This window comes from Lutjanus erythropterus, chromosome 16 (assembly GCF_056507025.1).
Source record: "Lutjanus erythropterus isolate fLutEry1 chromosome 16, fLutEry1.hap2, whole genome shotgun sequence".
In the NCBI taxonomy this organism is placed as follows: domain Eukaryota; kingdom Metazoa; phylum Chordata; class Actinopteri; order Lutjaniformes; family Lutjanidae; genus Lutjanus; species Lutjanus erythropterus.
Window position 1 is genome coordinate 26,898,175 of NC_139332.1, and position 24,291 is coordinate 26,922,465.

The following is a 24,291-nucleotide window of genomic DNA, read 5'->3' on the forward strand; positions in this document are numbered from 1 at the left end:
AGACATTCCCTTCTCGTGCAGCGCTGTCAGGCCGCGGTCCCTCAGCAGCTCTGAGAACACGTTGTGCTGTCAGTCTGTCTGAGGATGAATCCCCGGGGATTGTCCGGAAGACGAGATGAGTGTGAGATATGCGATGAGTGCAAAGGTCAGAGGTCGGGGGCCCGCGGGGGTTGAAATAAAACTTAAACTAGGCTACGCTCTGTACCTGCGTCTAGTTCAAGTTTTAGACGCCACAGTTTCAGTCATGCAAGCCTGCAAACGGCTGGAGGGCAACATATATACAAGTTTGAGGTCGTGCTGTTTCATCCACAGACAACAAAGACGGGAATGTTGAAAAAGCATCTATTTTGTGCGTATCGTCAATCATGGACGGATTATGGGACAATGAGCCCCTGGACACAAACATGTAAAAGGTCTCCAACAACTTTTACACGGCGGTAAGACACTCAGACTGAAAAACAGACATAACAAATTGACTTTAGCTGCGTCTCCACCACAGGACCTTGCCCCGGGGAGTGTGAACTTTTGGAGGAACTCAGTGTGTTTACAGGGGCCAAGATATTTTAGACTAGTCTTAATTTTTGCTCATGGCTCGGTCTATCGCAAATTAGACCATTTCATATAAATAAAGACTGACTAACTGTAAGCCAAGAAAATTAGACACCTCAGGCTGACTCAGGCTTAAGACCCATGTTACCATGGTAACAATCAGTGCCAACAACAACAAAAAAAGAGGAAAACATGGCACATAATTTGTGGTTTACTAAAACTGAAAAGAGCAATGAGAAAAAAAAGAGACCGCAGCAACCCACAGGAAATATACAGCATCGAAGATATCATTAGTCGTTTTTGGATTTCTTCTTTTGAACAGTCATTTTTTCGGTCTTGCACTTTTTTTTTTATACCTTTATGCCCTTGTAACTGTTCCTCCAACAGACATATATTTTTACTGGGGTAAACAGAGCTGAGCGGTTGGATGTGGTCACTCGGATGGCCAATTTTTTATTTGTAGAAAGGTCTTAATTTATCCAGATTTCATTGTGCCGAAGTCCTACTTAAGATAGTCAAGCACCAAACTGCTTTGTGCAGCTGGTGATGAATTTAGACGTCTATCTGAAGTCTGACTACCTGTTATTTTTAAGCCACAGTTAAAATTTATCTTTGTGAAACCAGCCCCAGGACCAGGGTCTAAATTAAGTTCAGGGGCCATTATTTTACCCCCAAAAAGTCCCTGCTTTGGGAGGCACGTCTTTCCAAAAGTACACTACAAGCTGAAATGTAATGTGAGTATTTGAAGCGTTTTATTTCAGCCACCAGTTTTTAAAATCTAAAGCCACAAACCCTTTTTTCTTTGTTATTGTGCTTCAACACTTGGAGTTACAGAAGTAAGGACACAACAGATGGACCAACAGCGTAGTCCAAGAGGAAATAATGTCCTTCTGTCACACAAATAATGATGCCTGTCTGTTGCGTTATGTGGCACCATTGTTGTTGTGTAGTCATGTGCAAAAATGACGTGTAAAAGAAGCAACAAAACACCTTTTTTTGTGTCTCTTTGTATTTCTTCTGCAGCTTTTTGTTTTGCACCACTTTGTCCTAAATTTGGGTCTTTCTGTGGTCTCATTGTGTCTCTTTGCATTCATTTGGCATTTCTTTTTTTATTAGTTTTATGTCTGTTTGTGGCCTTTTCATGACTTTTTATGGCCTTTTCTATTAATTTTACATCTTTTTGCGGTCATTTAGCTTCTCTTTATACTAGTTTTATGTCTCGATGTGGCACTTTTGTGTGTTTGTGTTTCTTTACGTCTCTTTGTATTTGTTTTGCATCATTTTGTCGTCATTTTTAATCTTTCTGTGATCTTTTTTGTGTCTCTTTGTTGTCATTCTGCTCCTCTTCTTGCAGATGAATCACCACCTAGACCCCTGGGCTTGTGTCCTGTAGGCCCCATCAATAATCCATCAATGATCATAAGGCCTAAAAGCATTAATACTTTGAAGCAAGAGACCACTGGACAAGTGTAAATAAATAAATAAATGAAAGCACTGATGCTGTATCATAGTTATCTGTGTGTTGTTCGGTGTAAATGAGTCATAAAAGGATGTATCCACATTTCTCACCTGGACACCCCCCTTTTCTCTCGTTTGGCCTCATGAGTCAACGTCTCATTGAGGTGCACGATGGCATATGTCACCCTCACTCATTGTGTGTCCACGTCCACTGTCCCAGAGGACTTCTCTTAACAAGGCGGGGGAATACCTGATCTATCTGCTTTAAGTGGTTAACGCTCAGGTTTCACTCCGCTGGGGGTGAGGCTCTCGCGTTTTGTTCCCTGTTTTCCCACAGAACCTCGGAGCACAGAGGCCTCAGTACGTCCTGTCCTGCATGAAACATTGGAAACCAGACACTCCTTTCTCCTCAATCCAGGCTGACGGGATCGGAGCACGCAGGGAGATCATCTTTCAGCTCCCACGTCTGACACGAGGTTTACCTGGAAGGGCCACGCCAGGCTCAGGCTTGTCAGTGCTCCACTGTATGATGCTGCAAGAGCGACTGCAGCATTACATTAATCCATGACCTTTAGCAGCCTGTCTTCATGTCACACACCTGACTTTTTGAATGTGTGAGGTTTAATCCTGATAATTAAAGCAGAGATTCAACAGAAAAGTGCAGCAAAGATTGTGAGAGTGAAGCTTTTTGAGCCTTTGGAGATAAAACTAGCTCACAGCTGATACTGGATTTTTGAAACTAATATAGTCAAATAAATAGATTTTCTTTAATTTATATATGATGACATTTCAGTGAATCAGAACTAAACTAAAAAAAAGTCAATGTTTACATTGTTATTAAACTTTACACAGTGACACAGGAGGTGTGTAGCATGTTAGCAGTGCAGCACATTAGCAGAGCAGCACATTAGCAGAGCAGCACGTTAGCGGAGCAACACATTGAAGACAGTGTCAGCATTGAGAACCTCATATACAATTACTGTAATTATGTGCGTAAAATGGAAGAAAAATAGAGTTGAGGAGTAAAAATCCACTTCAGGTTGTGTTTATGCACATGTAGCATGAACTGTTAAACTATCTGTTGCATAACTGTGTAGACTGGATTGTTTGAAAGTGTAGATCTGTTCCATCAGACTTGAAAAACTGAAGAGACACACTGTTAATCAAATGTCACATCAGATGTCTCAACCATTTCCTGTTAAGCTTTTTCACTCTCGTTCTTCACTCTCAACCAGTAAGCTAGCATTAGCTTCGGTTAGCAAACATTAGTAAGTTTTACTCTACATCTGGTGGTTACTGAGTGTAAATATTTACAACTACAGAGTTAATCCCTGAATAGTAAATAGTTGGTGTGTCGCACCATGTTCTAACTTAGAGATGTCTGAATCTTTACTGAGTATTTAGGCCAACCAAGTTTAACTTTAGGTTTCCAATAGCTGGTGCAAGTTTCTTCAAGTATTGATCAGCTGAGAAGGGAAAGGGGAGGGAAGTGAAGACGAGACAGAGGAGAAAGAGGCTGCTTTTCGATTCACATCAGCTTTGGTTTCTTTGGGTGCAGAGACAGGGAGGTAGTTGACCATTAAGACCACCCACAGGCCCTCGTCATCACAGCGGCTGCTCTGAGAGGATTATCTCAACTCCCTGTTGTGTGTTTGTGTGTTTGTGTGTGTGTGAAAGACACACAGACAGGAGGAAAGACGAGAGAGAGAGAGAGACATGAGGGCAGACTGACAGAAGAGACAGAAAATGACAAAGTGTGAGCGCTCACGTCTGTTTATGTCATCAGCAGGTTAACACTCCTGAAAAAAGCGTCTCACTTGAAAGAAAAAAAAAAAATTCAAGGTTAATATTTAGTCTTAATACGTAAATCCTATAAGAATTTTTTGGAGGCAAGTTGCTAAAAATCAAATATTTTGTGTTAATATATTGTTGAATAACTCATAGATCTGTTTCAGTATTGAGCTTATTATAGACAAGTTATTTGTGTAACACCTTTCAACAACTTACATAAGACATAGGAGTTATAAAAAGACACATATAGATAAGATTTAAAAATAGTGAAACAATAAGTCAAAATAGACAAATAAAAATAAATTGAAGAACTTCCTTTCTCAAGCTTTCTTTTTCATAGAAACACTTCCACTTTCTTTACAAAGCTTTGCTGTTAAACTATGGATGTAGGCTCGTCCAGCCCAGTTTTTCTTAAAATAAAAATGTCCCTACCCAAAGAATGTTCTGTAGTTAATCCTTTTTCTTGTTTCTTTCCTTTTCCTATCTTTGTTGACATTTTACACCTCCTTTTCTAGTATTTTTGTTGGTCTAAGGCTGAGATTCAATAGCTGTTGGTAGCTGACAGATGACAGTTGGTGCTGTTAGCATGCTAGCTAGCTAGCTTCTCCAACAGTTTTGTTGACTGGTTTTAGTTTACTGGTTTCTCAGATTGACTTGAAACTTGCCCACTTTGTTCCTGAATTCTTTAATTTTATATAAAACGCATTACCAGACGTGAACAAAAAGCGGATAGCGTTAAATTATTTGCTGAAGTAGGAGCTCATGTTCTTGGTTGCCTGGCAACTAAACTTTATGCCTTTAAAGTTCCCATGAAACAGTTAGTGGACTGCTAATTGGTTGTGTTGAGCCCCCCCTTTAAAACGGGCGGACTGGGACTGCACACAGTCTCTGAGACCGGCTGAGGCCAGTTTGGTGACAGGGAAAAGGCTACCGTACAGACGCGGTGAGCTAACTGAGCTAACTGAGCTAATGGTTGTTAGCTAATTTGCTTTAGCTCGGTCAGTTCTGGGCTGCAGCTGGTTGGTTCACTGTTCTACAGCTGCTCGACTCAAGATGAGTGCGAATTAGTTAAATACGCACTTCAGTCTTCATGTTGTTGTTCCAGACATCTTTGGAGGGTTTATTTACAATTTCTGAACAATTAAAATACAAAATAATAGAAATAGTGCTGCAACTAATGGTCATTTTCATTATCGATTAATTTTGTTGATCGTTTTCTCCATTCATTTATTCATTTTTTGGTCCATACAATGTCAGAAAATGGTGAAAAATGTTGATTAGTGTTTCCCAAAGCCAAAACTGACGTCTTCAAATGTCAAGATTTGTCCACAACCTAAAGACATTCAGTTTACTGTGATAGAGGAGTCAAGAAAACAGGAAATATTTGTATTTCAGAGGCTGAAATGAGAAACAATTACTCAAAAGAATTAATCGATTACAGTGAATTATTTTAATAGTAGATAACTAATTACTAACTAATTTACCAATATTTGCAGGTAGATTTTTTTTTTTTGCAATTTTATCATCCTCCAAAGCGAGAAACTGTCTTTAGATCATCTTAAAACACACAAACACAAATTCCAAGACACAACATCTAGGAAAACATCTAGAGGTCCTCAGTGTGAGGCCAGTATCAGAGTGAATTTTAAAGCTGAGCGTGAGAAGATGTATCGATACTGTTCAGCTCCACTGAGACCTCAGAGGCAGGACAGGAAGCAGCGGTGGGTGCAGGAGGACGCCGCCTCTGCGTGACCTCAGCGACTGTCTGTGGTTCCACCTGAAAAAGCAAAAAGCAGCCGTTTGGCTCGCTGCTAGACTCTGTGTCTCTCTGTGTAAACAGGGACGGAGGTTCATCTCTGTCATCGGCTGGGCGTCTGTGTCACACAAACACTGACACACATGTTGGCTCTATTAGTCGAGACGCAAGTGACGAACAGCTGTAAGAACGTCTATAAATGTAACTGACGTCGTACAGTGAGTTCAGTCTTTCTAAATACAACGTGGTCAAACTGCATGCACACATTTATATAATCACTACTGTATTTTACTGCTTCACTTATGTGTTTTGTAACATAAGATAAAATAAACTTTATTGATCCCACACTGGGGACAAAGTGCAATAAAAGTAAGATAAAAATAATCTTTAAAAAAAAGTTTTTTACACTTTATACACCTTTTGCTTACAGATAAACTGTATATCAAAGAAACATAATCAGTCATTTGATGAAAGTAATCTTAGCCTTTTTCAGAGGTTTACATCAGTCGACAGAGTTTGTTGTCATTTTAATGCCTTGGTTGCCACAACTGTGAGTATTCAATGTTTTTCCTGTTAATTGTTTTAATAAATAATTTTGAGATTTGTATTGTTGTTTGGACAAAACAAGCATTGTGAAGGTGTAATTGTGACAGCGCTTCTCACTGTTTTCTAAATTTGTACAAACCAAACAATCATTTATTTAATGGAGAAAATAATCAGCAGAATAATCCCTAATAAAAACAGTTATTAGTTGCAGTCCTATTTTAAAAAGACTAGAAATATCTCATGATATAATATATAATAGTATAACAGTCACATTTTTCAGGGAGTACTTTTACTTTTAATACTTTAATTACATTTTCCTGAGTATAATTACATATATTTACTTAGGTGATATGAACGCATCACTTTGACATGAAATAAAGTATTTTTTAAAGCGTGCTATCAGTGCTTTTATTTCAGTAAAGGATTTGAATACTTCCTCCAGTACTGGTGAAATCTAAACTTGCCTCTGTAATAACATAACTCTTCCAAATCATTAAACTTTCCTAATGTCTCATCCAGGCAGTCAGTGTTTGTCTTTTCATAATTTAAATCACTAAAAAGACACCACGATTTATTTGTGATTACAGTGGCTGTGATGCTGCATCTGTCTTGGCTCGAGAGCATTCGGTCTGGGGGAAAAGTCTGTTGTGGAATTTGAATTAATCCTCACACCAATCTGTTAGAAAACACTCTTGTGACTCACAGTTACCAAAGGTTTACTTTGACAACGGCTGGCTAATGACTAGTTAATGAACAGTCCTCTCTGGGTAAACAATTAATTTCTGAGAGAGAAACACCAGAATTAAATCTTTAAAAAAGACAAAGACAGAAACTAAGAGAATTTGTGGATAAATAAAAAAAAAAAAAAAAATTCACCATCTTATTTCTGCTGGATGATGCCATTATAGATGCAAACAGAGCTGAATTGTCCCTGTGCAGCCAAGTAGTAATTATTTCCTACGATTTGCATTTCAAATTCAATTCCCTCTCGTGGAAGACGGCGAGATAATAACATGCAAATGAGTTCGATAGAATGAGAGAAGAAAAAAAAAACATGATGAGGAACAGATAGCAGAAATTTTCTGTTTGGCACTCCAGATAATTTGGGAGACTGATGAGTTTATTTCCCGACGACGGATGGAGACAAAGAAAGAGTTCCCATCCAAACTGTTATAGATCCAGTCTGGGAATAAATCGTTAAATAAAGTGCACAGTTTCATCAGTGTTCTCCAGTGAATTCGCCAAAATTACATCCATAAAGATATGTCTGCTTTGTGAGATAAGGTCTAATGCTGCAAATAGTTTACAAATACTTTGTAAAGGCGCCTTCACATCAGAAGAAATTTGTCCTGAACTCAGCGCGGCGCTGGGCGCAGAGAGGCAAAACACAGCGCCACGTCCTGTTTGATTAGTAGACAAATGTCTAAGCTAAGTTTAACGCTGGATTTAGTTAAGTTCATAAACTATATGATTCACAAAATCCTCCAGCTGGCAGGTTTGTGGCTGGGGCAGGACTGTTCTGTGCAGAGTTTGCATGTTCTCCTCGTGGGTTCTCAGCATTCAGCATAATAGGTGTGAATTTGAGCGTGAATGGTTGTTTGTCCTGCGATGAACTGGCAACTTGTCCGGGTTGTACCCCGCCTCTTGCTCACTGTCAGCTGGGATAGGCTCCTGCCCCCCGCGACCTGCCAAGGACAAGCGGTTACGGATAATGAATGGATGGATGTTGTAGAGTCTGGGGAAACCTGAAACAGTTTTCTTCAGTTGTCTGGAGGGGAACCCTTAATTTGTGAAACTCTTGAGATTCTTGTTTTTTCATTGTGATGCTGAACAATCATTAAATGATCACTCACGACCGTCTGAGGGTAGCGGTGCCCCTTAGTCCTGCTCTCTCCATTGGAAAACAGCGGGACAGCCAGTGCAAAGTGTTTTTACTGATGTGTGGGGGGGCCTTCATACAGATTGTAATCAAAATTAATTAAGAAATAGCCCACGTTTAGGATTGGCTGACAGTTAACCAATCAAACCAGCAATTAAAGCAAAATTTCCAGCCAACCTTCATCAGAAAAATGGCTGTGACACGTGTGTGAATGTTTGGACCTGCTGCATGCAACAGAGCTCAGAGAGTTCATAGCGCTGCAAAGTTATTACTAACATAAAACATTGCAAAATATTGCGTCTTGTTGCCTTTTCAACCCCAGGTGAAAGAAAATATTCTTCTGTGAAGCATTTCGCTGAGAAGGCCAGAATACCAGAAAAAAAAAAACAATTCACAATGTCTGAAGCTCAAGTGAACCCAAAGGCCTACACGCTGGCTGACGCCACGCTGACCAAAAGTATCCTGGACCCTGATGCAGCAAGCCTCCAACTACAAACAGCTGAGGAAAGGGGGCTAATGAAGCCACTAAAACCCTGAACTCTGAGATCATCCTTCTCCACCTGCCGCTGTTCTGCAAGGACAAGATCGTCCTGTATGTGCTTGTCCGCTCCAAGCAGGCCCTGGACTGGGCCTGTGGGGCGTCCCGCCCTATCACCGCTACCTCAGTCACCATAAAGGAGGGGTCGCAGCTCAAACCCCAGATTCAATCTGTTCAGATGGTCAGTGAGAGACTGCTCGTGTGATCGTTGTTGCACTGACATGACAAAGTCAAATTCCAGACTGAAAAACATTTTGTTCCCTGATAAAAAACAGTTTTAGGGTAGTGTGTCCATTTACATATATCAGTTGCCATCTGATTAATAAAATACTTTTTTTTATTAAACGAACGAAAGAAAGAAAAGGCTGTTCATAAAAAAGAAATTAAAACCTTCTCAAACTACCCATTGTTATTAATAGTAATCTACTTTAAAGTGATGCTCCAGACCTTTAGTGGCATTTTTTTTTTTACAGTGCACTGAGCTCATACACACACACACACACACACACACACACACACACACACACAGAGGCACAGTCGGGCAGCACACTGATGATCTCAGGGGCACAGCTGGTCACGGACTCAAACAGGAACTAACACACTAATGATTGGCTGTAATTGAAAAAATGAGAGGCACGCTCAGGTTAGAGGGTGAATGACGTACGAACACACGACCCAGTTTGCTGTAATACAAGTCACCTGCTCTCTGCAGACTGAAATAGCTCGGGCAGGCAGAGTGGGCTGGATAATTAGGCCTGTTTTTAATAAACAGTGACTGAGGATGTCACTGCTGCCTGCCTGGCCTGCTCTACATGGATAAATGTCCTTTTCCATCTTCTGTGAAACTCCGGCCTCTGCAGAACCACCAGTGCTTCCAGGAACAGTATGTGCCCTGCAGATCCAATCCCCCCCCTTTCTGAATAAAAACCTCACTGCCTGCCTCTCGTCACATCACCACCGGGCACTGAGTGAACCGGTTTGAGGCTTTGCCGTATGTTTATCCAATCATATTCCCCTGCCATGACCACAAAGCTGGGCTTCCTCGCAGTGTCCAGTTTAATTTTTCCATGGGGCCTCACTGGTGAAAGCTCTGCGGCTTGGGGTTCAGGAGTGTCATGGAGTTAAGATGTGCTGCCTGGCTGGTGAGCCTCGAGGGTGGATCTTGCTCTAACTGGGAGGGAGGGGGCGATTTATGATGGGAACCCTGTTATTATGGGAATCTGGGTAGATACTTACTGTACTGGTGCTGCATTAAACATGTAAAACCTGGTAATTCAAAGATTTCCGTGGGCTTTTTCTTTGTTTTCATTTATGGCCAGAGTTTGGATGTTGTTTCACTTATTCACTCGTTGTTTCTTTTGTTATTTTATCCTGACGGTTATGATTATGAGCAATGCATTTTGACTACATATTTTAAATTCTGCTGAAGCTAAACCAGCAAGTTGGTGCCTAAATATGCAGTTCCTCAAATAGTTGTTGGCTCCAAAATAACTCAAACTGCAGTACATGGAAGTGAACACAAACAACTATTCAATTCTCATTATACACAAAGTTAAAATAAATGTTTCTTGATAACAATATTAAAGAAAAAGTGGATATTTACACCTGCATGGCATGGAGATATAACTACTTCTCCTAAACCTAATCAAGCAGTTTTGGTGCCTTAACCAACTCAGTTTGATTTCTTCTGGGGCTGGGGAGGCTGAAAAACGCATCACAATAAAATGTTTTCAGTCGAAATCAGTAATTATTGATATTTTTAATGAAGTATTTTTAATAAGGACCTGGAGAAAGGGGGTTGAATTTAACTATTTTATTTGTTATGTGCTTTCATGATGGTTTGGATTTACAGTAATGCATCTAAATGAATACATCAAACATTTTAATAAACAATTTTCTTATTGCTTATTGATAGAGTGTCTATTGCTGATACATATCACTATTGTTGTATTGCCCAGGCCTACTTCGTTCATTGTAATGAAGGCACAGTGCATCATCAAAACTGAACTGAACTCAGGCTCTAAAAAGTCCCTTCAGAAACCTGCATAATAACTGACAGGTGCTATATGCACGGTTTATTTTGGTCTGTGCTCATTATGTTTCTGAAAAGTTGACATTTGTAGGAAACAAAAGTTTCATCAGCAGCAGCTTCTCCAAACACACCTCCAGCTTTCTCCTGGCAGATGTTCCTGTTAATGGACCTACTTTTTTTATCCTCACCTGGCAAAAAGGACAGTTCAGGAAAAGATTAATTCCTTAGCGTAGACTTTGTCCCACCAGCTGATGTCTCGCTTTGCGAGGAGACATAAAACCAAATTCCTCAGAACCTGAGTCACTATCTGATGTCCTGCCTGAGTCAGATGAGGACAAACAAGACGCCACACAAACATACATGCGGGCGAGCTCACTGAGTCAATCTCTCTGTGGCAGCGTCTTCACTCGACTGGCTGCTGTCCACATCAGCTTTTAAGCGTGGTGACCCTGGGATCAGAGCCGCATGCCTTCCCCTTTAGCTCAGCCCAGATCAAGAAAATACTCGGCATTCTGGGGGCTCTCAGATGGGGCAACTCTGCTAAACATATCAGATGTTGAAGTGGGACGTTTTATGCCGAGGAATTTCTCTACACATATAAACACAAAAAAAAAAGCTATTTTCCAACCCAGTTTCAGCCCCTGGTATGCTGCCTCCTGTCCAACGTGCCCGATCAGAGAGCCTGCGGGTTTGTAATACTCTCTGAGGGAGGCTGTAAAAGCCAAGCATGCCTTGTCCTTTGTGTGTGATCCCATTATGTGTCCCGGTCAGGCTGAGGTATCCGTGCTGATGAAAGACACAGAGGGTCTATGAGTGAGAGAGTGAGAGAGAGAGAGAGAGAGAGACAGGTAACGCAGATGGAAGAAGCAGCCATCCCTGCCAGGCCTCCCTTCCTCCTCATTTGAAGCTCCACCGCTGAACTGTGACCCATCAGGACGCTCAGCCAAGATGCACAAAGACCCCCACCCAGGCTGTAAACCACCACCTGCATATAAATACAGGGCAGTGTGAGAGGAGGGCATCTGTTGTACACCTGAACCCTCGTTAAATATTTGAGGGGAAAGCAACAAAATAGAAGCAGAAGACAGAAAACGTGAATTCACGAAGATCCTTTTTCCTCTGAATTAAGTTGACTGACGGTTGTTTATGCAGCTCAGGACAGCAGACAGCTTTGTTTTGTAAACACTGGATTATATTGGATCATCTGCCTTCAGTAAAAAAAAGTAGTTAATCCTTTTATCTTGTAAAATAATTCTAAAGATAGGATGCTGAGAGAAATTTACATGTCTGGTTTAAAGGGAAAGTACACCCCAAAATCTGGCCTGCGATGCTATTTATCAATCTTGATTTTTTTGGGGTGTGAGTTGCAGAGTTATGGAGAAAAAAAATTATGCATTTGAAAAATTCACAACCAGCGTCATTACCTGGTTTCTCAAGATAATCCAAAGACCTTGTAAGTGAGTAGTTCCAGTAGATACTACTGCAGAAACTGCTCATAAACAGGGTTTTCAGATGTATTTTTTGTAGTGGTTTGAACACCACAAGTTGAGTGCCTTCTAGTCCTATTAAATTGGAGAGAAAGCAATTGTCTCTACAGCTGATATCTCCAAAACTCTGCAGCTCACACCAAATCTATCTGGATAGATTAAAAAAACACTACAAGCCAGAGGAAAAATACCTATTTTTGATTTTGAGGTGTGGTTATAGATAGATTAACCTAACATGTCAGATGGTTGGTTACACAGAACCATCTGGGAAGTTGTGTTTAGAAACTGTTTGGAAAGGGGCAGGCACTTTCAAAAAACACTTGGCAGGTGATTGAATGAACCATGTGTCTGTCACGTATAACATGAGGTAAGTTCAGCCAATCAGATCAAACTCTTAAAAAAGAAACATCTTCAGGCCTTTAGTGCATCAGATTGTGCAACAAATGACGAGTGAATTGTAAACAGGAAAGAAAAAAACAAAAAGAAGCAGATAAATACTCTGTTTAGTGACAAAGTGGTTTAAAAAGGGGAAGCAGACACATATCATCTGGCATCATCCATCTGTGGCCATGTCAGTGTTTACAGCAAAACAAAAAATACAAACTTTGTGCAAAGCACTGGCACTTTTAATATTTAACTTGACTCAAAAATGGCGCTCACGGTGTTGGGAGTCAGTTGTTTTGCATCTTTCCATGTCATCTTGTGATTTATCGATTGGGTTATAACGTAGGGCATTGCAGCAGTCTGTCTGCGAGAACTGGATCCAACTTTTTGGACAAATAATTGTCAAAATATCGTCTTTGGTTGCCAAAGCTCTAAATTTGGTTTGGTGGACGTGTCTTAGTGCAATTTTGGACCACTGTGTTGGATTGACAACCAAAGGTTTCACCACATTTCTTCCACAATTGTCAGCTTTCGTCTGGGACACTGAAAAATTGCACAAACAATATTTAAAAAATTAAAAAACCACAGTCACAGAGTCGAGACTCCATGCACATTAATTAAACCAATGTTTCACCAGACAAGCTGCTGACATGTCAGTGCACACAGAGCAGGCCGTATTTAATTAAATCTGCATTCATTAAGATGATCTCAGTCGGCTGAGGTCACACCCACCTATTGCATTAGTTCACATCAAAGCAGCAGAATGGTCTCTGATGAAACTGACTACAAATATAAGCATTTTAATCATACTGAAAAGCCAGTTCTCTCTAGCTAAACAGAATGGGAAAATTACTTTATCCAGATTATCCCCTAAAAGTGTTTGTTTTGTTTTTGTCTTATTCTCATTCTTCATCTTATTCTTTATTTATTTAAACTTCACTGAACCAGATGAGCGTGATCTTTTGCAAAGGGAGACGTGGCCAAAACAGCAGCACAAAAAGTTTTTCGACAAAACAAAATCAGAGAAAAAGCAATACAGATAATAATAGTAAAATATGGCTATAAAAAAAAAGGCTGAGACCAATTGAGAAAATGGAGCCAAAATCAAATCCAGATGTTTTAAAGTGAAAAATTCCAGAGCAATGTTGTAGCTCAGTGCTGCTGTTCGCAGAGGAAACTGACACACGTCTCCGTCATCCCATTAACACTCAACAACAACTGTTTGTATGAAATACTCAGACTGGTATTTATAGCACTCGAGGGTCATTAAAACTAAAAATAGGTATCAGCATTTTTTACTAACTACGTTTATTTTTAAACTGTAAAGTATGGAACCAGTTTGTTATTGAAAATACTTTGATTAAACACTCAAAAGGGCTTTTCACACTGCATTTAGCACCAGGCTAAGACAGCTTTTACACTGGCACATTACAAAGTGGGCTAACTCCATCTTTAGTTTAGCTTGCTGGTCCTGCTCCAGAGTTTGTGGAAAGTCCAGTTTTCTAGCAACACTCGCAAATTCAACCAATCCCCATGCAATCTTGAAATTTTATACCGAGTTCTACCAATCTAAAAGTATTGGTGTTAGAAAAATAGTTAAGTAAAAGTACAAAGTAGTCGTCTCACAAACTACTCAGAGTTTTAGTTCCTTTTTAACCACTGATGTTTAATACATTATCAACAGTTTTTCCTTAACTGATAGTTGAAAATGCTAACAATTGAATAACCATTAATAATGTATAAGATACAAAACACTTTTTAAAAAAACTTTTTTCTTATTTATTTTTTTTGTTTTGTTTTGTCTTTTTCTTCTCATTTTAAGTTTCAGTTTCCTCATTCAACAAATGGCTCCATCAGACAAAACAATGTCAAATGAGGTGCAAGTACTGCCATTTCTAGACTACTGATTAAATATCTCTGAATACATTTTAAATTGATGGTTAAATTCTCAATGGCAATTGATTGATTAATCATTAACATCCACACTGCAAAACTGTGTTGCTGCAGTGTTTAGTTCTTTGTCCATATATTCTGGTTTTCATTGGCCTGTTTTTCTGCTCAGCTGATTGGCTCCGAAAATGCAGATGAACAGTTTAGATATTAATTCAGTGTGTACTTGGTACTCATTATGATTTTTAAAGTAACTAAGTAGATTACACAGTGCAATGAATACTTAAGTACAAGCAAAAGCACAGACTTGAAAATTTACTCATAAAAGTCTAAGTACCCAAAAAAGTACTACTTTACAGTAACTTGAGTAATTTTAATTAGTTACATTGATCTCTGGTAATATTCTAGTAATGTAACAATACTTTTCTCTCACCACTGCTGGTGAAAAAAACCCCTAATTTTGCAGTACTTTCAACACTATTCCTGGCTGCTCGCTGTGAATTTTGAGACAAAAACCCAGTGTGAAGAGACAAAGTGAGCATTGTTTGTTTGTTTGTCCTTGTCTTGTATCCATGTTAGCAAGTGTTGTCGGTGATGCCCTGTAATTTTCAGCTGCGCTGCTGCAGACTGGCACTGCTCAGCGCCCAGTGACATCAGCTCTCTGGGCACGAAACCCGGAGAACAGCTATGTTTAACCAGCAGCAGTCACTCAGTCAGCACCACAGAAGACAAATGACACACAAGACTGAATGCACAAACAGGACGAAATGTGTTCTTACTTCTTCTATTGACTGTTTGTGCAGGTATTAGGCAATTCTGGGTCGAGCTGTGTTATGCAATGAAATCTGTACAGAGGCCTTATATGGAGGTGACTCGGTGGGGGTGTTTGTCCCGTAAGTACATGCCTCTGAGGGCCTGAAAACACTGGTGAATTGAGGTTTTGGTAACAAAGGAGCCCACTGTCATGAGATCTTTAAGTTTTATTGTCTGTAAATATGCACTGAAGCCTCATAAAAATCCAGGTAAAGGTGTAATTTGAGCTCAGAAGTAGACACCTTAGTCAGTAACAACAAGCGTAACAGCCTCAATAGCATCCATCTATGCCAGAAAAAACATTACTGCGTTTCTTTTTCTCAACATTAATGACACTCTGTGTGATAAAGGACAAGGACAAGGGTAGTTTTTGTTTTTTCTAAATGTGATTTTCAGATAAAAGGCAGGGTGATTTATTCTTTATTCTTTAATGTGATGTTTTGACACATTTGTACACCACGTTATCTTATCCTTAATAAGTCATTACTCACATTCACACCTCGCTGCGCCTCTCTGCTGTCTTGAACCGTCCTCAATAATTAATAGGAGTTCTTTCTCCTTACGTGCTTGAACAAATCCTCATCTTACCTGGAATGAAACGCCACACCTGCCCCCACACTCACCTTTTGATTAAACTGGCCGGGCATGAAACGAAACTCCGATCAGAGTGAAGGAAATTAAATCATTCGGAGGAATATCCCACTGCCAGCACATCTGTTTCGATATGACTCTGGTGGTATTTCTGAGGAACAGATTTTGTTTATCCTGAGGCACAAGTTTACTGTAATGATCAGCAGGTCTCGGTAACTTTGGGTCTTTGATTTCTCGCACAAGAAAACAAAAGCGGCTGTTTTGACACCGGCAGATCTAAAGTAGACTCAGCTGTAGCTTGCTAGCTAATGGGAAAACTGTGAGTTCCTTGAAAACTGACGTGTATGTAAAAGAATCTTACAGGTGCACTTGTTGGCTATATAATAAAATGATAAAAGACTGAAACTAAAGCAATGATGAGCCATTTATTCTGTAGTCACGGAAAATGGCACAGCAGTATTGTCTTACGTATTACAGAGCAGAGCTAAATAGCCATTACAGCATAATACTGGATTACATAATACTTATAGAAATTAACCTATAACTATTATCCATTCTGACATTTAAAAGTTTATCAGAGAAACTTTCACAAGCAACACAGAAGTTATGCTCTAATTAAAATTTCGAATTTTCAAGCAGCTTTACTTTTTTTAAAAAAAGAAAAGGATTTGAGAGGGAAGGACAAACTTGTTTTGCTGATGTAATGTTATTTTAGCAACAAGGGTGGGTAGCAGTAGAGAGAGTGTTAGAGTAAAAATATATTTTTTTTAAAGTTAGGAGTTGTATTCATGTTCTTTTTTTTTTTAAACTGCACTTTTGCCTTTTACTTGAGAATATTTTTGACTCAGTAATCAACTTTTTACTCAGTACGTTTGCCATTTTTACCTTAATAAAAAGTGGGCATTGCACCACACGAGGAGCATCTCTACAAGTTGTTAGCTGCCTTTTGACAGTGATGTAGTGATCTGACGGATCTTTACTGATTGATGCGCCATCAAAAATCGACCGTGCGTGTATTTGAAGCAGAGCGGAGCGGAAAGCCGCTTCTGGGACGCTCCGAGGCGCTGCTGATGGAATCACAAGCATTGTGTAGACTGGCAGCAATTAGCTCCAGCTGCTGCAGCTGTACCTGATGGAATTTAGCAGTGACGTGGTACTTCTGAGGTGGTACGTGGTGTTAAAAGTTTGAGAAACACTGTTCTAATGAAACCTGAAACCTCACATGATAATACATTTAGTTAGCTGATGCTCCCTGTCCTCTACTGTAAGCTGGTTAGCCTGGCATGCTAACGTTTATGCTAATTTCTGAACAGATAAGCCTGCAGTTTATTCACTTCTAATCAGTCCTCCAAACATCGCCTAACAGGTCGCTTACGGTTGCTAAGCTACGATCAGACAGTGGCAAAGGTCAGCAAACAGTCCACTGTGTCACTGTGGGATGTTTGAACTGGGGTTCATCTGGGTTTTTACTGGAATAAAGGTAAGAAATGTTCAGGTGAGGTTACTGATTGTGTCCATGTGTTTTGGGAATGAATAGAGTAGATTATGGGAATAGTGAGACACAAATAGCTCTGGAGGATTCAGGCCTCCACCAGTTACATCACAGCTCTGAATAACGTAAGTTTTGTTTAGTCTCAGCATGGCGGACTTTAAGAATGACTCATTCAACATTTCACGGCCTGATGAGTTCAGAGGAAAACTTACTGTGCTGCTCAGGGTAAATATTTGCATGGTGTCGTACATTTAACTCTGACTGGAAGAGCTGCACTCCCACAGTCATTCTGAGAGTGAACATGCTCTTTCTTCCTCTCGTTGGAGGAGGCAGACAGGAAGTGTTTCTCTGCTTGAGGATAGACAGGCTTATCAGTTAAGATGGCATCTCAGACTGACAGAGGGAGACGAAGACAAGTGACTACGTCTGTCGCTTCTCCAAATCTGTCACATTAGGGAGATAAAAGGAGGCCTGGCTGGGTGCTGGGAGGCTTTTTTTCACAAGTTAACAATGAATTTGGAAAGATAAAACGGTATCTTGTCAAAGTGTTGCACAAATAAGCGTAATTCTTTACCTTCGGTGACGTCAATCCAAGACAAAACCCACATATTTATCAGTATACATAATAAATACAAACAATGACAGTATCAGGAAGGCTTTTTTCTTTCAGATATTTTGTTTCAAGTCAAGTCAAGGCAGGGCCTCAGGAACAATCTTATGAATAAATTTAAAAAGGCTCCGTGTACAATGCAAACTTATTCTGGTTTTGGTTTAATAAGAAAGTAGCAATGTAATGATGATGATGGATAATATACACTGATGAGGTCATAATTGCAAAATAAACCTTCAGGATGATTAAAGACCTGGATCACACTGTCAGGGTTTATTTCGCTATAATGATCTGATCACTGTACATTTTCTCTTACTTAATCTGTAGTTATATGATTTTATTTCTTGGGGTGGTGATTCTTTTGTTCTTTTGTGATGTTGTCATTACGTGGTTTGACACGGTCAGGGTTCAGGGTTAATGATAATTTTTGCATTACAATTTTCATTTTTAAAATATTGAAGTTGTAATTAAATTATATTTGTTGAGGTCTGTACCAAACAAACATGTTTTCTTTCATCTGGAAAACAAGATTTTAGGCCAGGTCATCTCTGCAGCACTACAGTACCTATATTATGATGCTTCTCACATATTTGGTTCTGGTTCTGCGATTTGGATATTGGGCTTGGCAATTTAAATAATATTACAATTAATTGGGCAGGCTTATTGCAAATTAGTTGTATAAAAATGCAATTCCTAGAAGACAGGGATGGGAGCAGTGGTAGTTGAGCCACTGAAACTCTAAAAATACATAAACATTGTGTGGACAGGAGTTTGTTTTTGTGATGGTGAAATTTCAGTCTTGTTCAAGGACAAAGAGCGAGCACAGCGGCATCACACTGCTCACAATGTCCTCTGAGTAGCTTTGTTTGTCAAGTGTCCATTGAGTCTATCCGGCTGATAAGACTCTGACACATTCTTAGCTGGTGATACGGACGCTGCTGAGGTATTTGTCGTCTAAATCATCATCGTCCTCTCTCCTTGAGCCCTGCAACAACAACATGAGGGCTCTTATCTCGGCGGAGGTCTTTGCTGGTAATTCAAGAGCTTTTTGTCACAAACCATAGACGTCTAATCAGCGGAAACCGTAAATTCCTCATGTTCTTTTGAGTACGGCTGGTGTTAAACTGACACAGTCCGCTGCATTTCCTAGCTCACCTGGACTTTGAAAAGAGCTGCGATAGAAACAGCCCAGCGTCCTGAGTGTAATCTACAAGGCAGCAGTTTTATTATATGGGTCATTGTGCTCCCCCTCCTGCAGCACAGAGGGATCTGTAAGGCCAGATCCCAGACGTTGATAGGCCTGTTGGGACTGGATGGTTTTGGCTGCTCGACTGACTCAAAACGTGCCGGGAACATTTATGCTTCTGGAAAGTTTGGTGTTAAGCTTGTCTGCATCACCCACATACGGCTGGCACCCATCCCTTCCCTTCCCCCCCCCCTCCTCTTTCCAGACAAGTTATAGTGACCCTGGGAGGGATATGGGCCTCTGGGGGAAAGTTAAGTCAGAGTAAGTGAAGTTTCAGACTTTGGCTCTTGTTTGGATGAATACACTGGCTACACTGCAGTCGACAGTGAAGAGACAGACCACGCTGCCTTTGTTGTATTATTCTTATTTGTATCGTGTCATTTTTTTGGAAATTACTTTTGTTTAACATGAATTGAGGCATCTGTTACAATAATTTGCTTATTTTAAATTTAGTTTTTAGACTGAAATGCCTCAACATCTACTGAATGGACTACAGTATTCGTTTTCCTCAGACGATGCATCCTAATGACTTTAAGGTCCCCTGACTTTTCCTCAGGTGCCACCACTGAGTGGCTGATAGTCTTGGTTTTTGAGTGAAATGTCTCAGGAAGTACGGGCCACAAAACTTGCCAGTGTAGAAACATGGCAGACCCCACTGAAGATGACCAGTGTTGTGCACGTTCACACTGAAAAAGAGCAAGCTGAAAGTTCAGTTCAAATTCCCAAAAATGAACCAGTTTGCGTTCTTTTCTTCCGTTTTTATTAAAGGACATCTTATAAAAAGTGTGCAACATTCAAGGTTTTGTATTAAAACATGAATACTGAATGGCCAGGCATACTTAAATCTTAGTTAACAACAATTTACAAAAGTTTGAGAACATTTTGCACTACAGCAGACAGCAAACTTTAGCACCAAAAAACGGACAAGTCGAGATTCCAACTTTTCAGTTCAAAGTGAACGCACCATAAGGCCTGAGAACTGCAAGAGGGAGATGAGACAGAGGAGTCGAGTGATAATGTAATTTTTCTCAGGTCTGCACTCTGGGAAGTTTCGGCTTTTTTCCTTTGCAGGGCAGAGTAGAATTATCATCTTTAGCCTGCTAATGTTTTAGCTCAAAGTTGTAGTCCAGTGTTACTATGTGCAGCCTCACAGAGCCACTAGTATGTTTGTAGACTCTTGATTTCATATATTGTAATGTGTGTTGTGACACTTTAAATAAACGTTTCCCTTTTGGCCTCCTGCCAAAGTTATTTTAGCAAGATTTTAACTAATAACTCAAACATCTTCCCTCTATTTCCCACCACAGTAATGTGGTGTTGTTGTTCCTCTGCATTAAAAACCCATCAAAGTAAAAAGATATTAATGAAGACAAGTAAAATTACACTGCTGCAGTGATGATTAACTCCCCGCTTTGACATTGACCAAACCAGAAAATCTGTGCCCTGTGGATAAGTTTCTCTCAATGACAGAGCAGAACCTCCCACGTGCAGGAACATGAAGCAGCTCGTCCTCCCTGTCATGACTCACCCACGCTGCTCCGGTCCTGAGCCTTAGCTAAACATTTGTAGCCAGTAGCAAAGGTTTGCTCGTCTTTCATCGGCATTACATCGCCTGAAGCAATATGGATCTGGATCTGGGGTTCCCACAGTCGAACAGCGGCGTGTGGTCACTCAACAGGTTTTTGATGTAACCCTTCAAAGGCAAGATCCCTCTAATCACATAAACCCTGAGCTCCACCACTCGGAGCAATAAATCACCGAGGGTAGAACCGAGCTGTTAATCATCCGTGTCGTTCTGTTGTTGATTCCCAGGATACAAAAGAACTGACAACAAAAACACCAAACAAAAATTTACAGCACCAAAATATAGACTGAGAAAGTAGGGTTCCAAAAGAGTTCCTCCTAAGGAGCTGAGGTTCCACTCAGAACTGTTTGCTTCTGAAGGGTTTATCAAGGGTTCTTTGTAAGACTAATGGTTCCATAAAGAATCATATTAATCTAAAGAACCCTTTTTGGAAGAAAGAAAAACTCTTTCATCAAGACTTTGTCAAGGGTACTTTAATATAAAAAGGTTCTCAGTAGAACCCCCTGAGTTGGTTCTAGATAAATCCATTTCAATATGAAAAAGTTCTTGGTATACCCCCCTGAGTGTGTTCTTGGTAAAAGACTTGGAATATAAAAAGGTTCTCTGTAGAACCCCTTGAGTGAGTTTCTGGTAAAAACCCTTGGAAGATAACAAGGTTCTTACCAGAACCCCCTGGAAGGGTTCTAGATAAACCCCTAGAAGATACAAAAAGGTTCTCACTAGAACCACCTGGATATGTTCTAGATAAAATCTTTGAAATATGAAGGGTCCTTGGTAGGAACCCCTCAGTGTGAAAACAGAATGTAAAAATGGTTCTTGATAGAATTCTCAGATTTGGTTCTGAATATACTCCCTGTAATATGAGAAAGGTTCTTGGTAGAACCTCCTGGGTGGGTTTTAGATAAAGATAAAAAATATAGAAGGGTTCTCTGCAGAACCCTACATGAAACCCTTGAAATATAAAATGTTTTCTTTTAGAATCTCCTTGTAGTGTTCTAGATAAAACCCTCGGAATATAAAAAGTTTCTAGGTGGAACAGCCTGGATGGGTTGTTTTTACTACTCTTAGAAGGCGGAAAGGTTTCTGGATAGAACCCCCAGAGAGGGTTCTGGGTGGAACCATTGTATCATATAAGGGTTCTCTGCAGAATCTCTCTTAGGGGGTTCTGGATGAAACTTTTCTAGGTTCTAGGTATAACCATTTATGTTGGGTTCTAGGTAAAACTCTGTGACAGGGTTCCAAGTGGAACCTTTATAAGAGGTTATACCAGGAACCAATGTGGACGAGCGGTAGAACCTGTTATGGTTCCGGTCGTCACCTTTATTTCTCAGATCGTATAAGAAGTTTGGGGTTTTCACAGGAACACGAAGGAGAACACAGATCCCGGGGGCAGATATCGTCAGATGTAGGTGTAGCCGTTGGTTGTGGTCAAGCGTCGAGCCTCTCAGGTGCAGATATTTTCATGTGGAGCCAAAGAGAGATCAAACCGTGATTCGTTCCCTCGGTTCAACTCGTGCCACTTCAAACAGAGCTGCTGTTTAAACTGTGATTGTGAACACCTGCCTGCAGAGAGCCGTCAAAGGTGAGCTACAATAACCCGCTCGGGAGTCTCTGGGAGCTCCTTGTTCTCACTACAAAGGGAATCAGAGAACCTGCCCTCCTGAACTCTGTTTGACTTTAGATTTGTGTACCAGAGCTGCCCCAAACAATGGAGCCTCAGTGTTTTTTCTTTAACTTTTGTGAGGCGTACAGTTGGTGCTGCCAGTGTCGGTGTTATTATGTCTCTTCTCAGTCAGTCAGATCAATTACATGGACAAATATGAGTTGATCATTTCACCAGAACACAAAGACACAGTTGGGTTTTCATACAAAGTAGAGATCACAAAGACCTACAAATACTTAGAAGTAGACCTCTTTCACGGCAGCCATTTTGACATTAAATAGTAGGGTAACCAATGACACTAATCAATCCCTCGTGGGCTGTTCTTGGGCTCGTTGCAGCCAAAAATGCCTGATTTCACAGCAGCTTTTCTAAAAAAAAAAAAATTGCAATGCATGTCGCAATGTTTCTAGGCTTATTTTGCAAAGAAATTGTGGGAGCAACAGAAAAGTGTAAAAGACAGCTGTGTGTTTTTTTTTTAAAATATACTGTATAATTCATTACAATCAAAGACAACTTGTTCCAGAGGGAATAAAACTGCCCTCACAAGTACAAAAACTAACAAAATATGTTTTATTTGTAGATGAAGAAGTGCACAGAGCATTGATAGATGACAAATCTTCTGTTCTTTTCAGTTCCAGTGACAAAATGAAAAATTATAAAAGCGAAAAACTAGTGAATAATAAAATAAAACATTGACTGGGTTTACAAGTTTGGACAAAATTACAATGCTGTGCAGAATTCACAGGGATTGGTTGAATTTACGTGAATTGCTGTGATCGCGACTCCCTGGAGGGACTGACTGTGTTCCCAGCTGCACGTCGGCCAAAGTTTCCCTTAAATTTTCATGTAAGGATGACTTAGGAAGAAACGAGTTGCATAAAACCGCCCGCAGGATTTCTGTAGAAAACCCCGTTCTTAAGTATTTCCTTATGTGTTGCTGGAAGGTCCTTAATGACCATTTTCCTCAGAAAATTTTAAGGGACGCATAACAGGCCCTTAAAAATGAAATAATTTGCTGAATTTATGGTGATTGAAGAAGAGGACGAGACACCAAGACACAGTTTTCAGGACAAAGAAAACCACAGGAACATTGAAACAGGTTTGATGTGATGTAATGGTTCCTCTTGTCCGTACTCGCCAACGATCCTTCTAATGCACTTCCAATGTAAGCTGAAAAATCCACAGTCCTCGATCTGTGTTGAAATTAATTCCAGAGGTTATCTTAAGTTAAGAAGACTTGAGGAAATCATGTGAGAATCTTCCAGACTTACTGTTTGTAGCTGCAACCAGCAGCTCTGTAGCTCGATATAATGATTGGCTGGTCAGTCCACAAAAATCTCCCCATCATTTGGCAGCCACAGTTTTTACCCTAGGAGGCTGAAATTTGGCATGTAAGTCCCAAACAGTGGAAGGGAATGGTGACCAGTTTTCAGCTGGAAAAAAACAACAGAACAGAAACATAAAATGCCTCCATACTACTCGTCTGGTGTAATTTAAGTCACCATGTTTTTAATCCTAAATCTTCCTTTGCTTGGCGCCATGTTCATGTTTTGGGTGAACTATCCCTTTAAAGACTAGAGAGGAGGAATTAGCTTGCCTGTATTAAACTAACCCTTGTCATTAACCCTTGTGTGTTTCAGTTTTTTTTTCTTAGATTTTTTTTTTTTTTATGCATGTGAATGCATTGTTTGTGTTTGCAAAATTGTTTTCCTCAAATTGCTCCTTTTTTCTCAGCACATATTTCTATAAATGTGGAAAAGATGGAAATCTAAACATAGACCAAAAGAAGAAAATGCAAACAGCTGGAGGACAACAGCCTGTCTTTGTGTAATAGTAAGGCAGCGGTACCTTGAGTCATCACACAGCCGGTTGGTTCCAGTTAACGTCCTCACTGTGACAGGGATGTTAGCCAGATGAGGGGGCCTCGCTGTGACTCACCTGAGTCGAGGCCATCTGCCTGAGGGGGGGGGGGGGGGCAGAG

At 40.2% G+C, this 24,291-nt stretch overlaps 1 pseudogene; it reads left to right on the plus strand.

The window, feature by feature from the left end:
- The first annotated feature begins 8,366 nt into the window (after positions 1-8,366).
- Positions 8,367-8,722, plus strand: LOC146313206 (NHP2-like protein 1 pseudogene; annotated as a pseudogene).
- Positions 8,723-24,291: the final 15,569 nt, after the last annotated feature.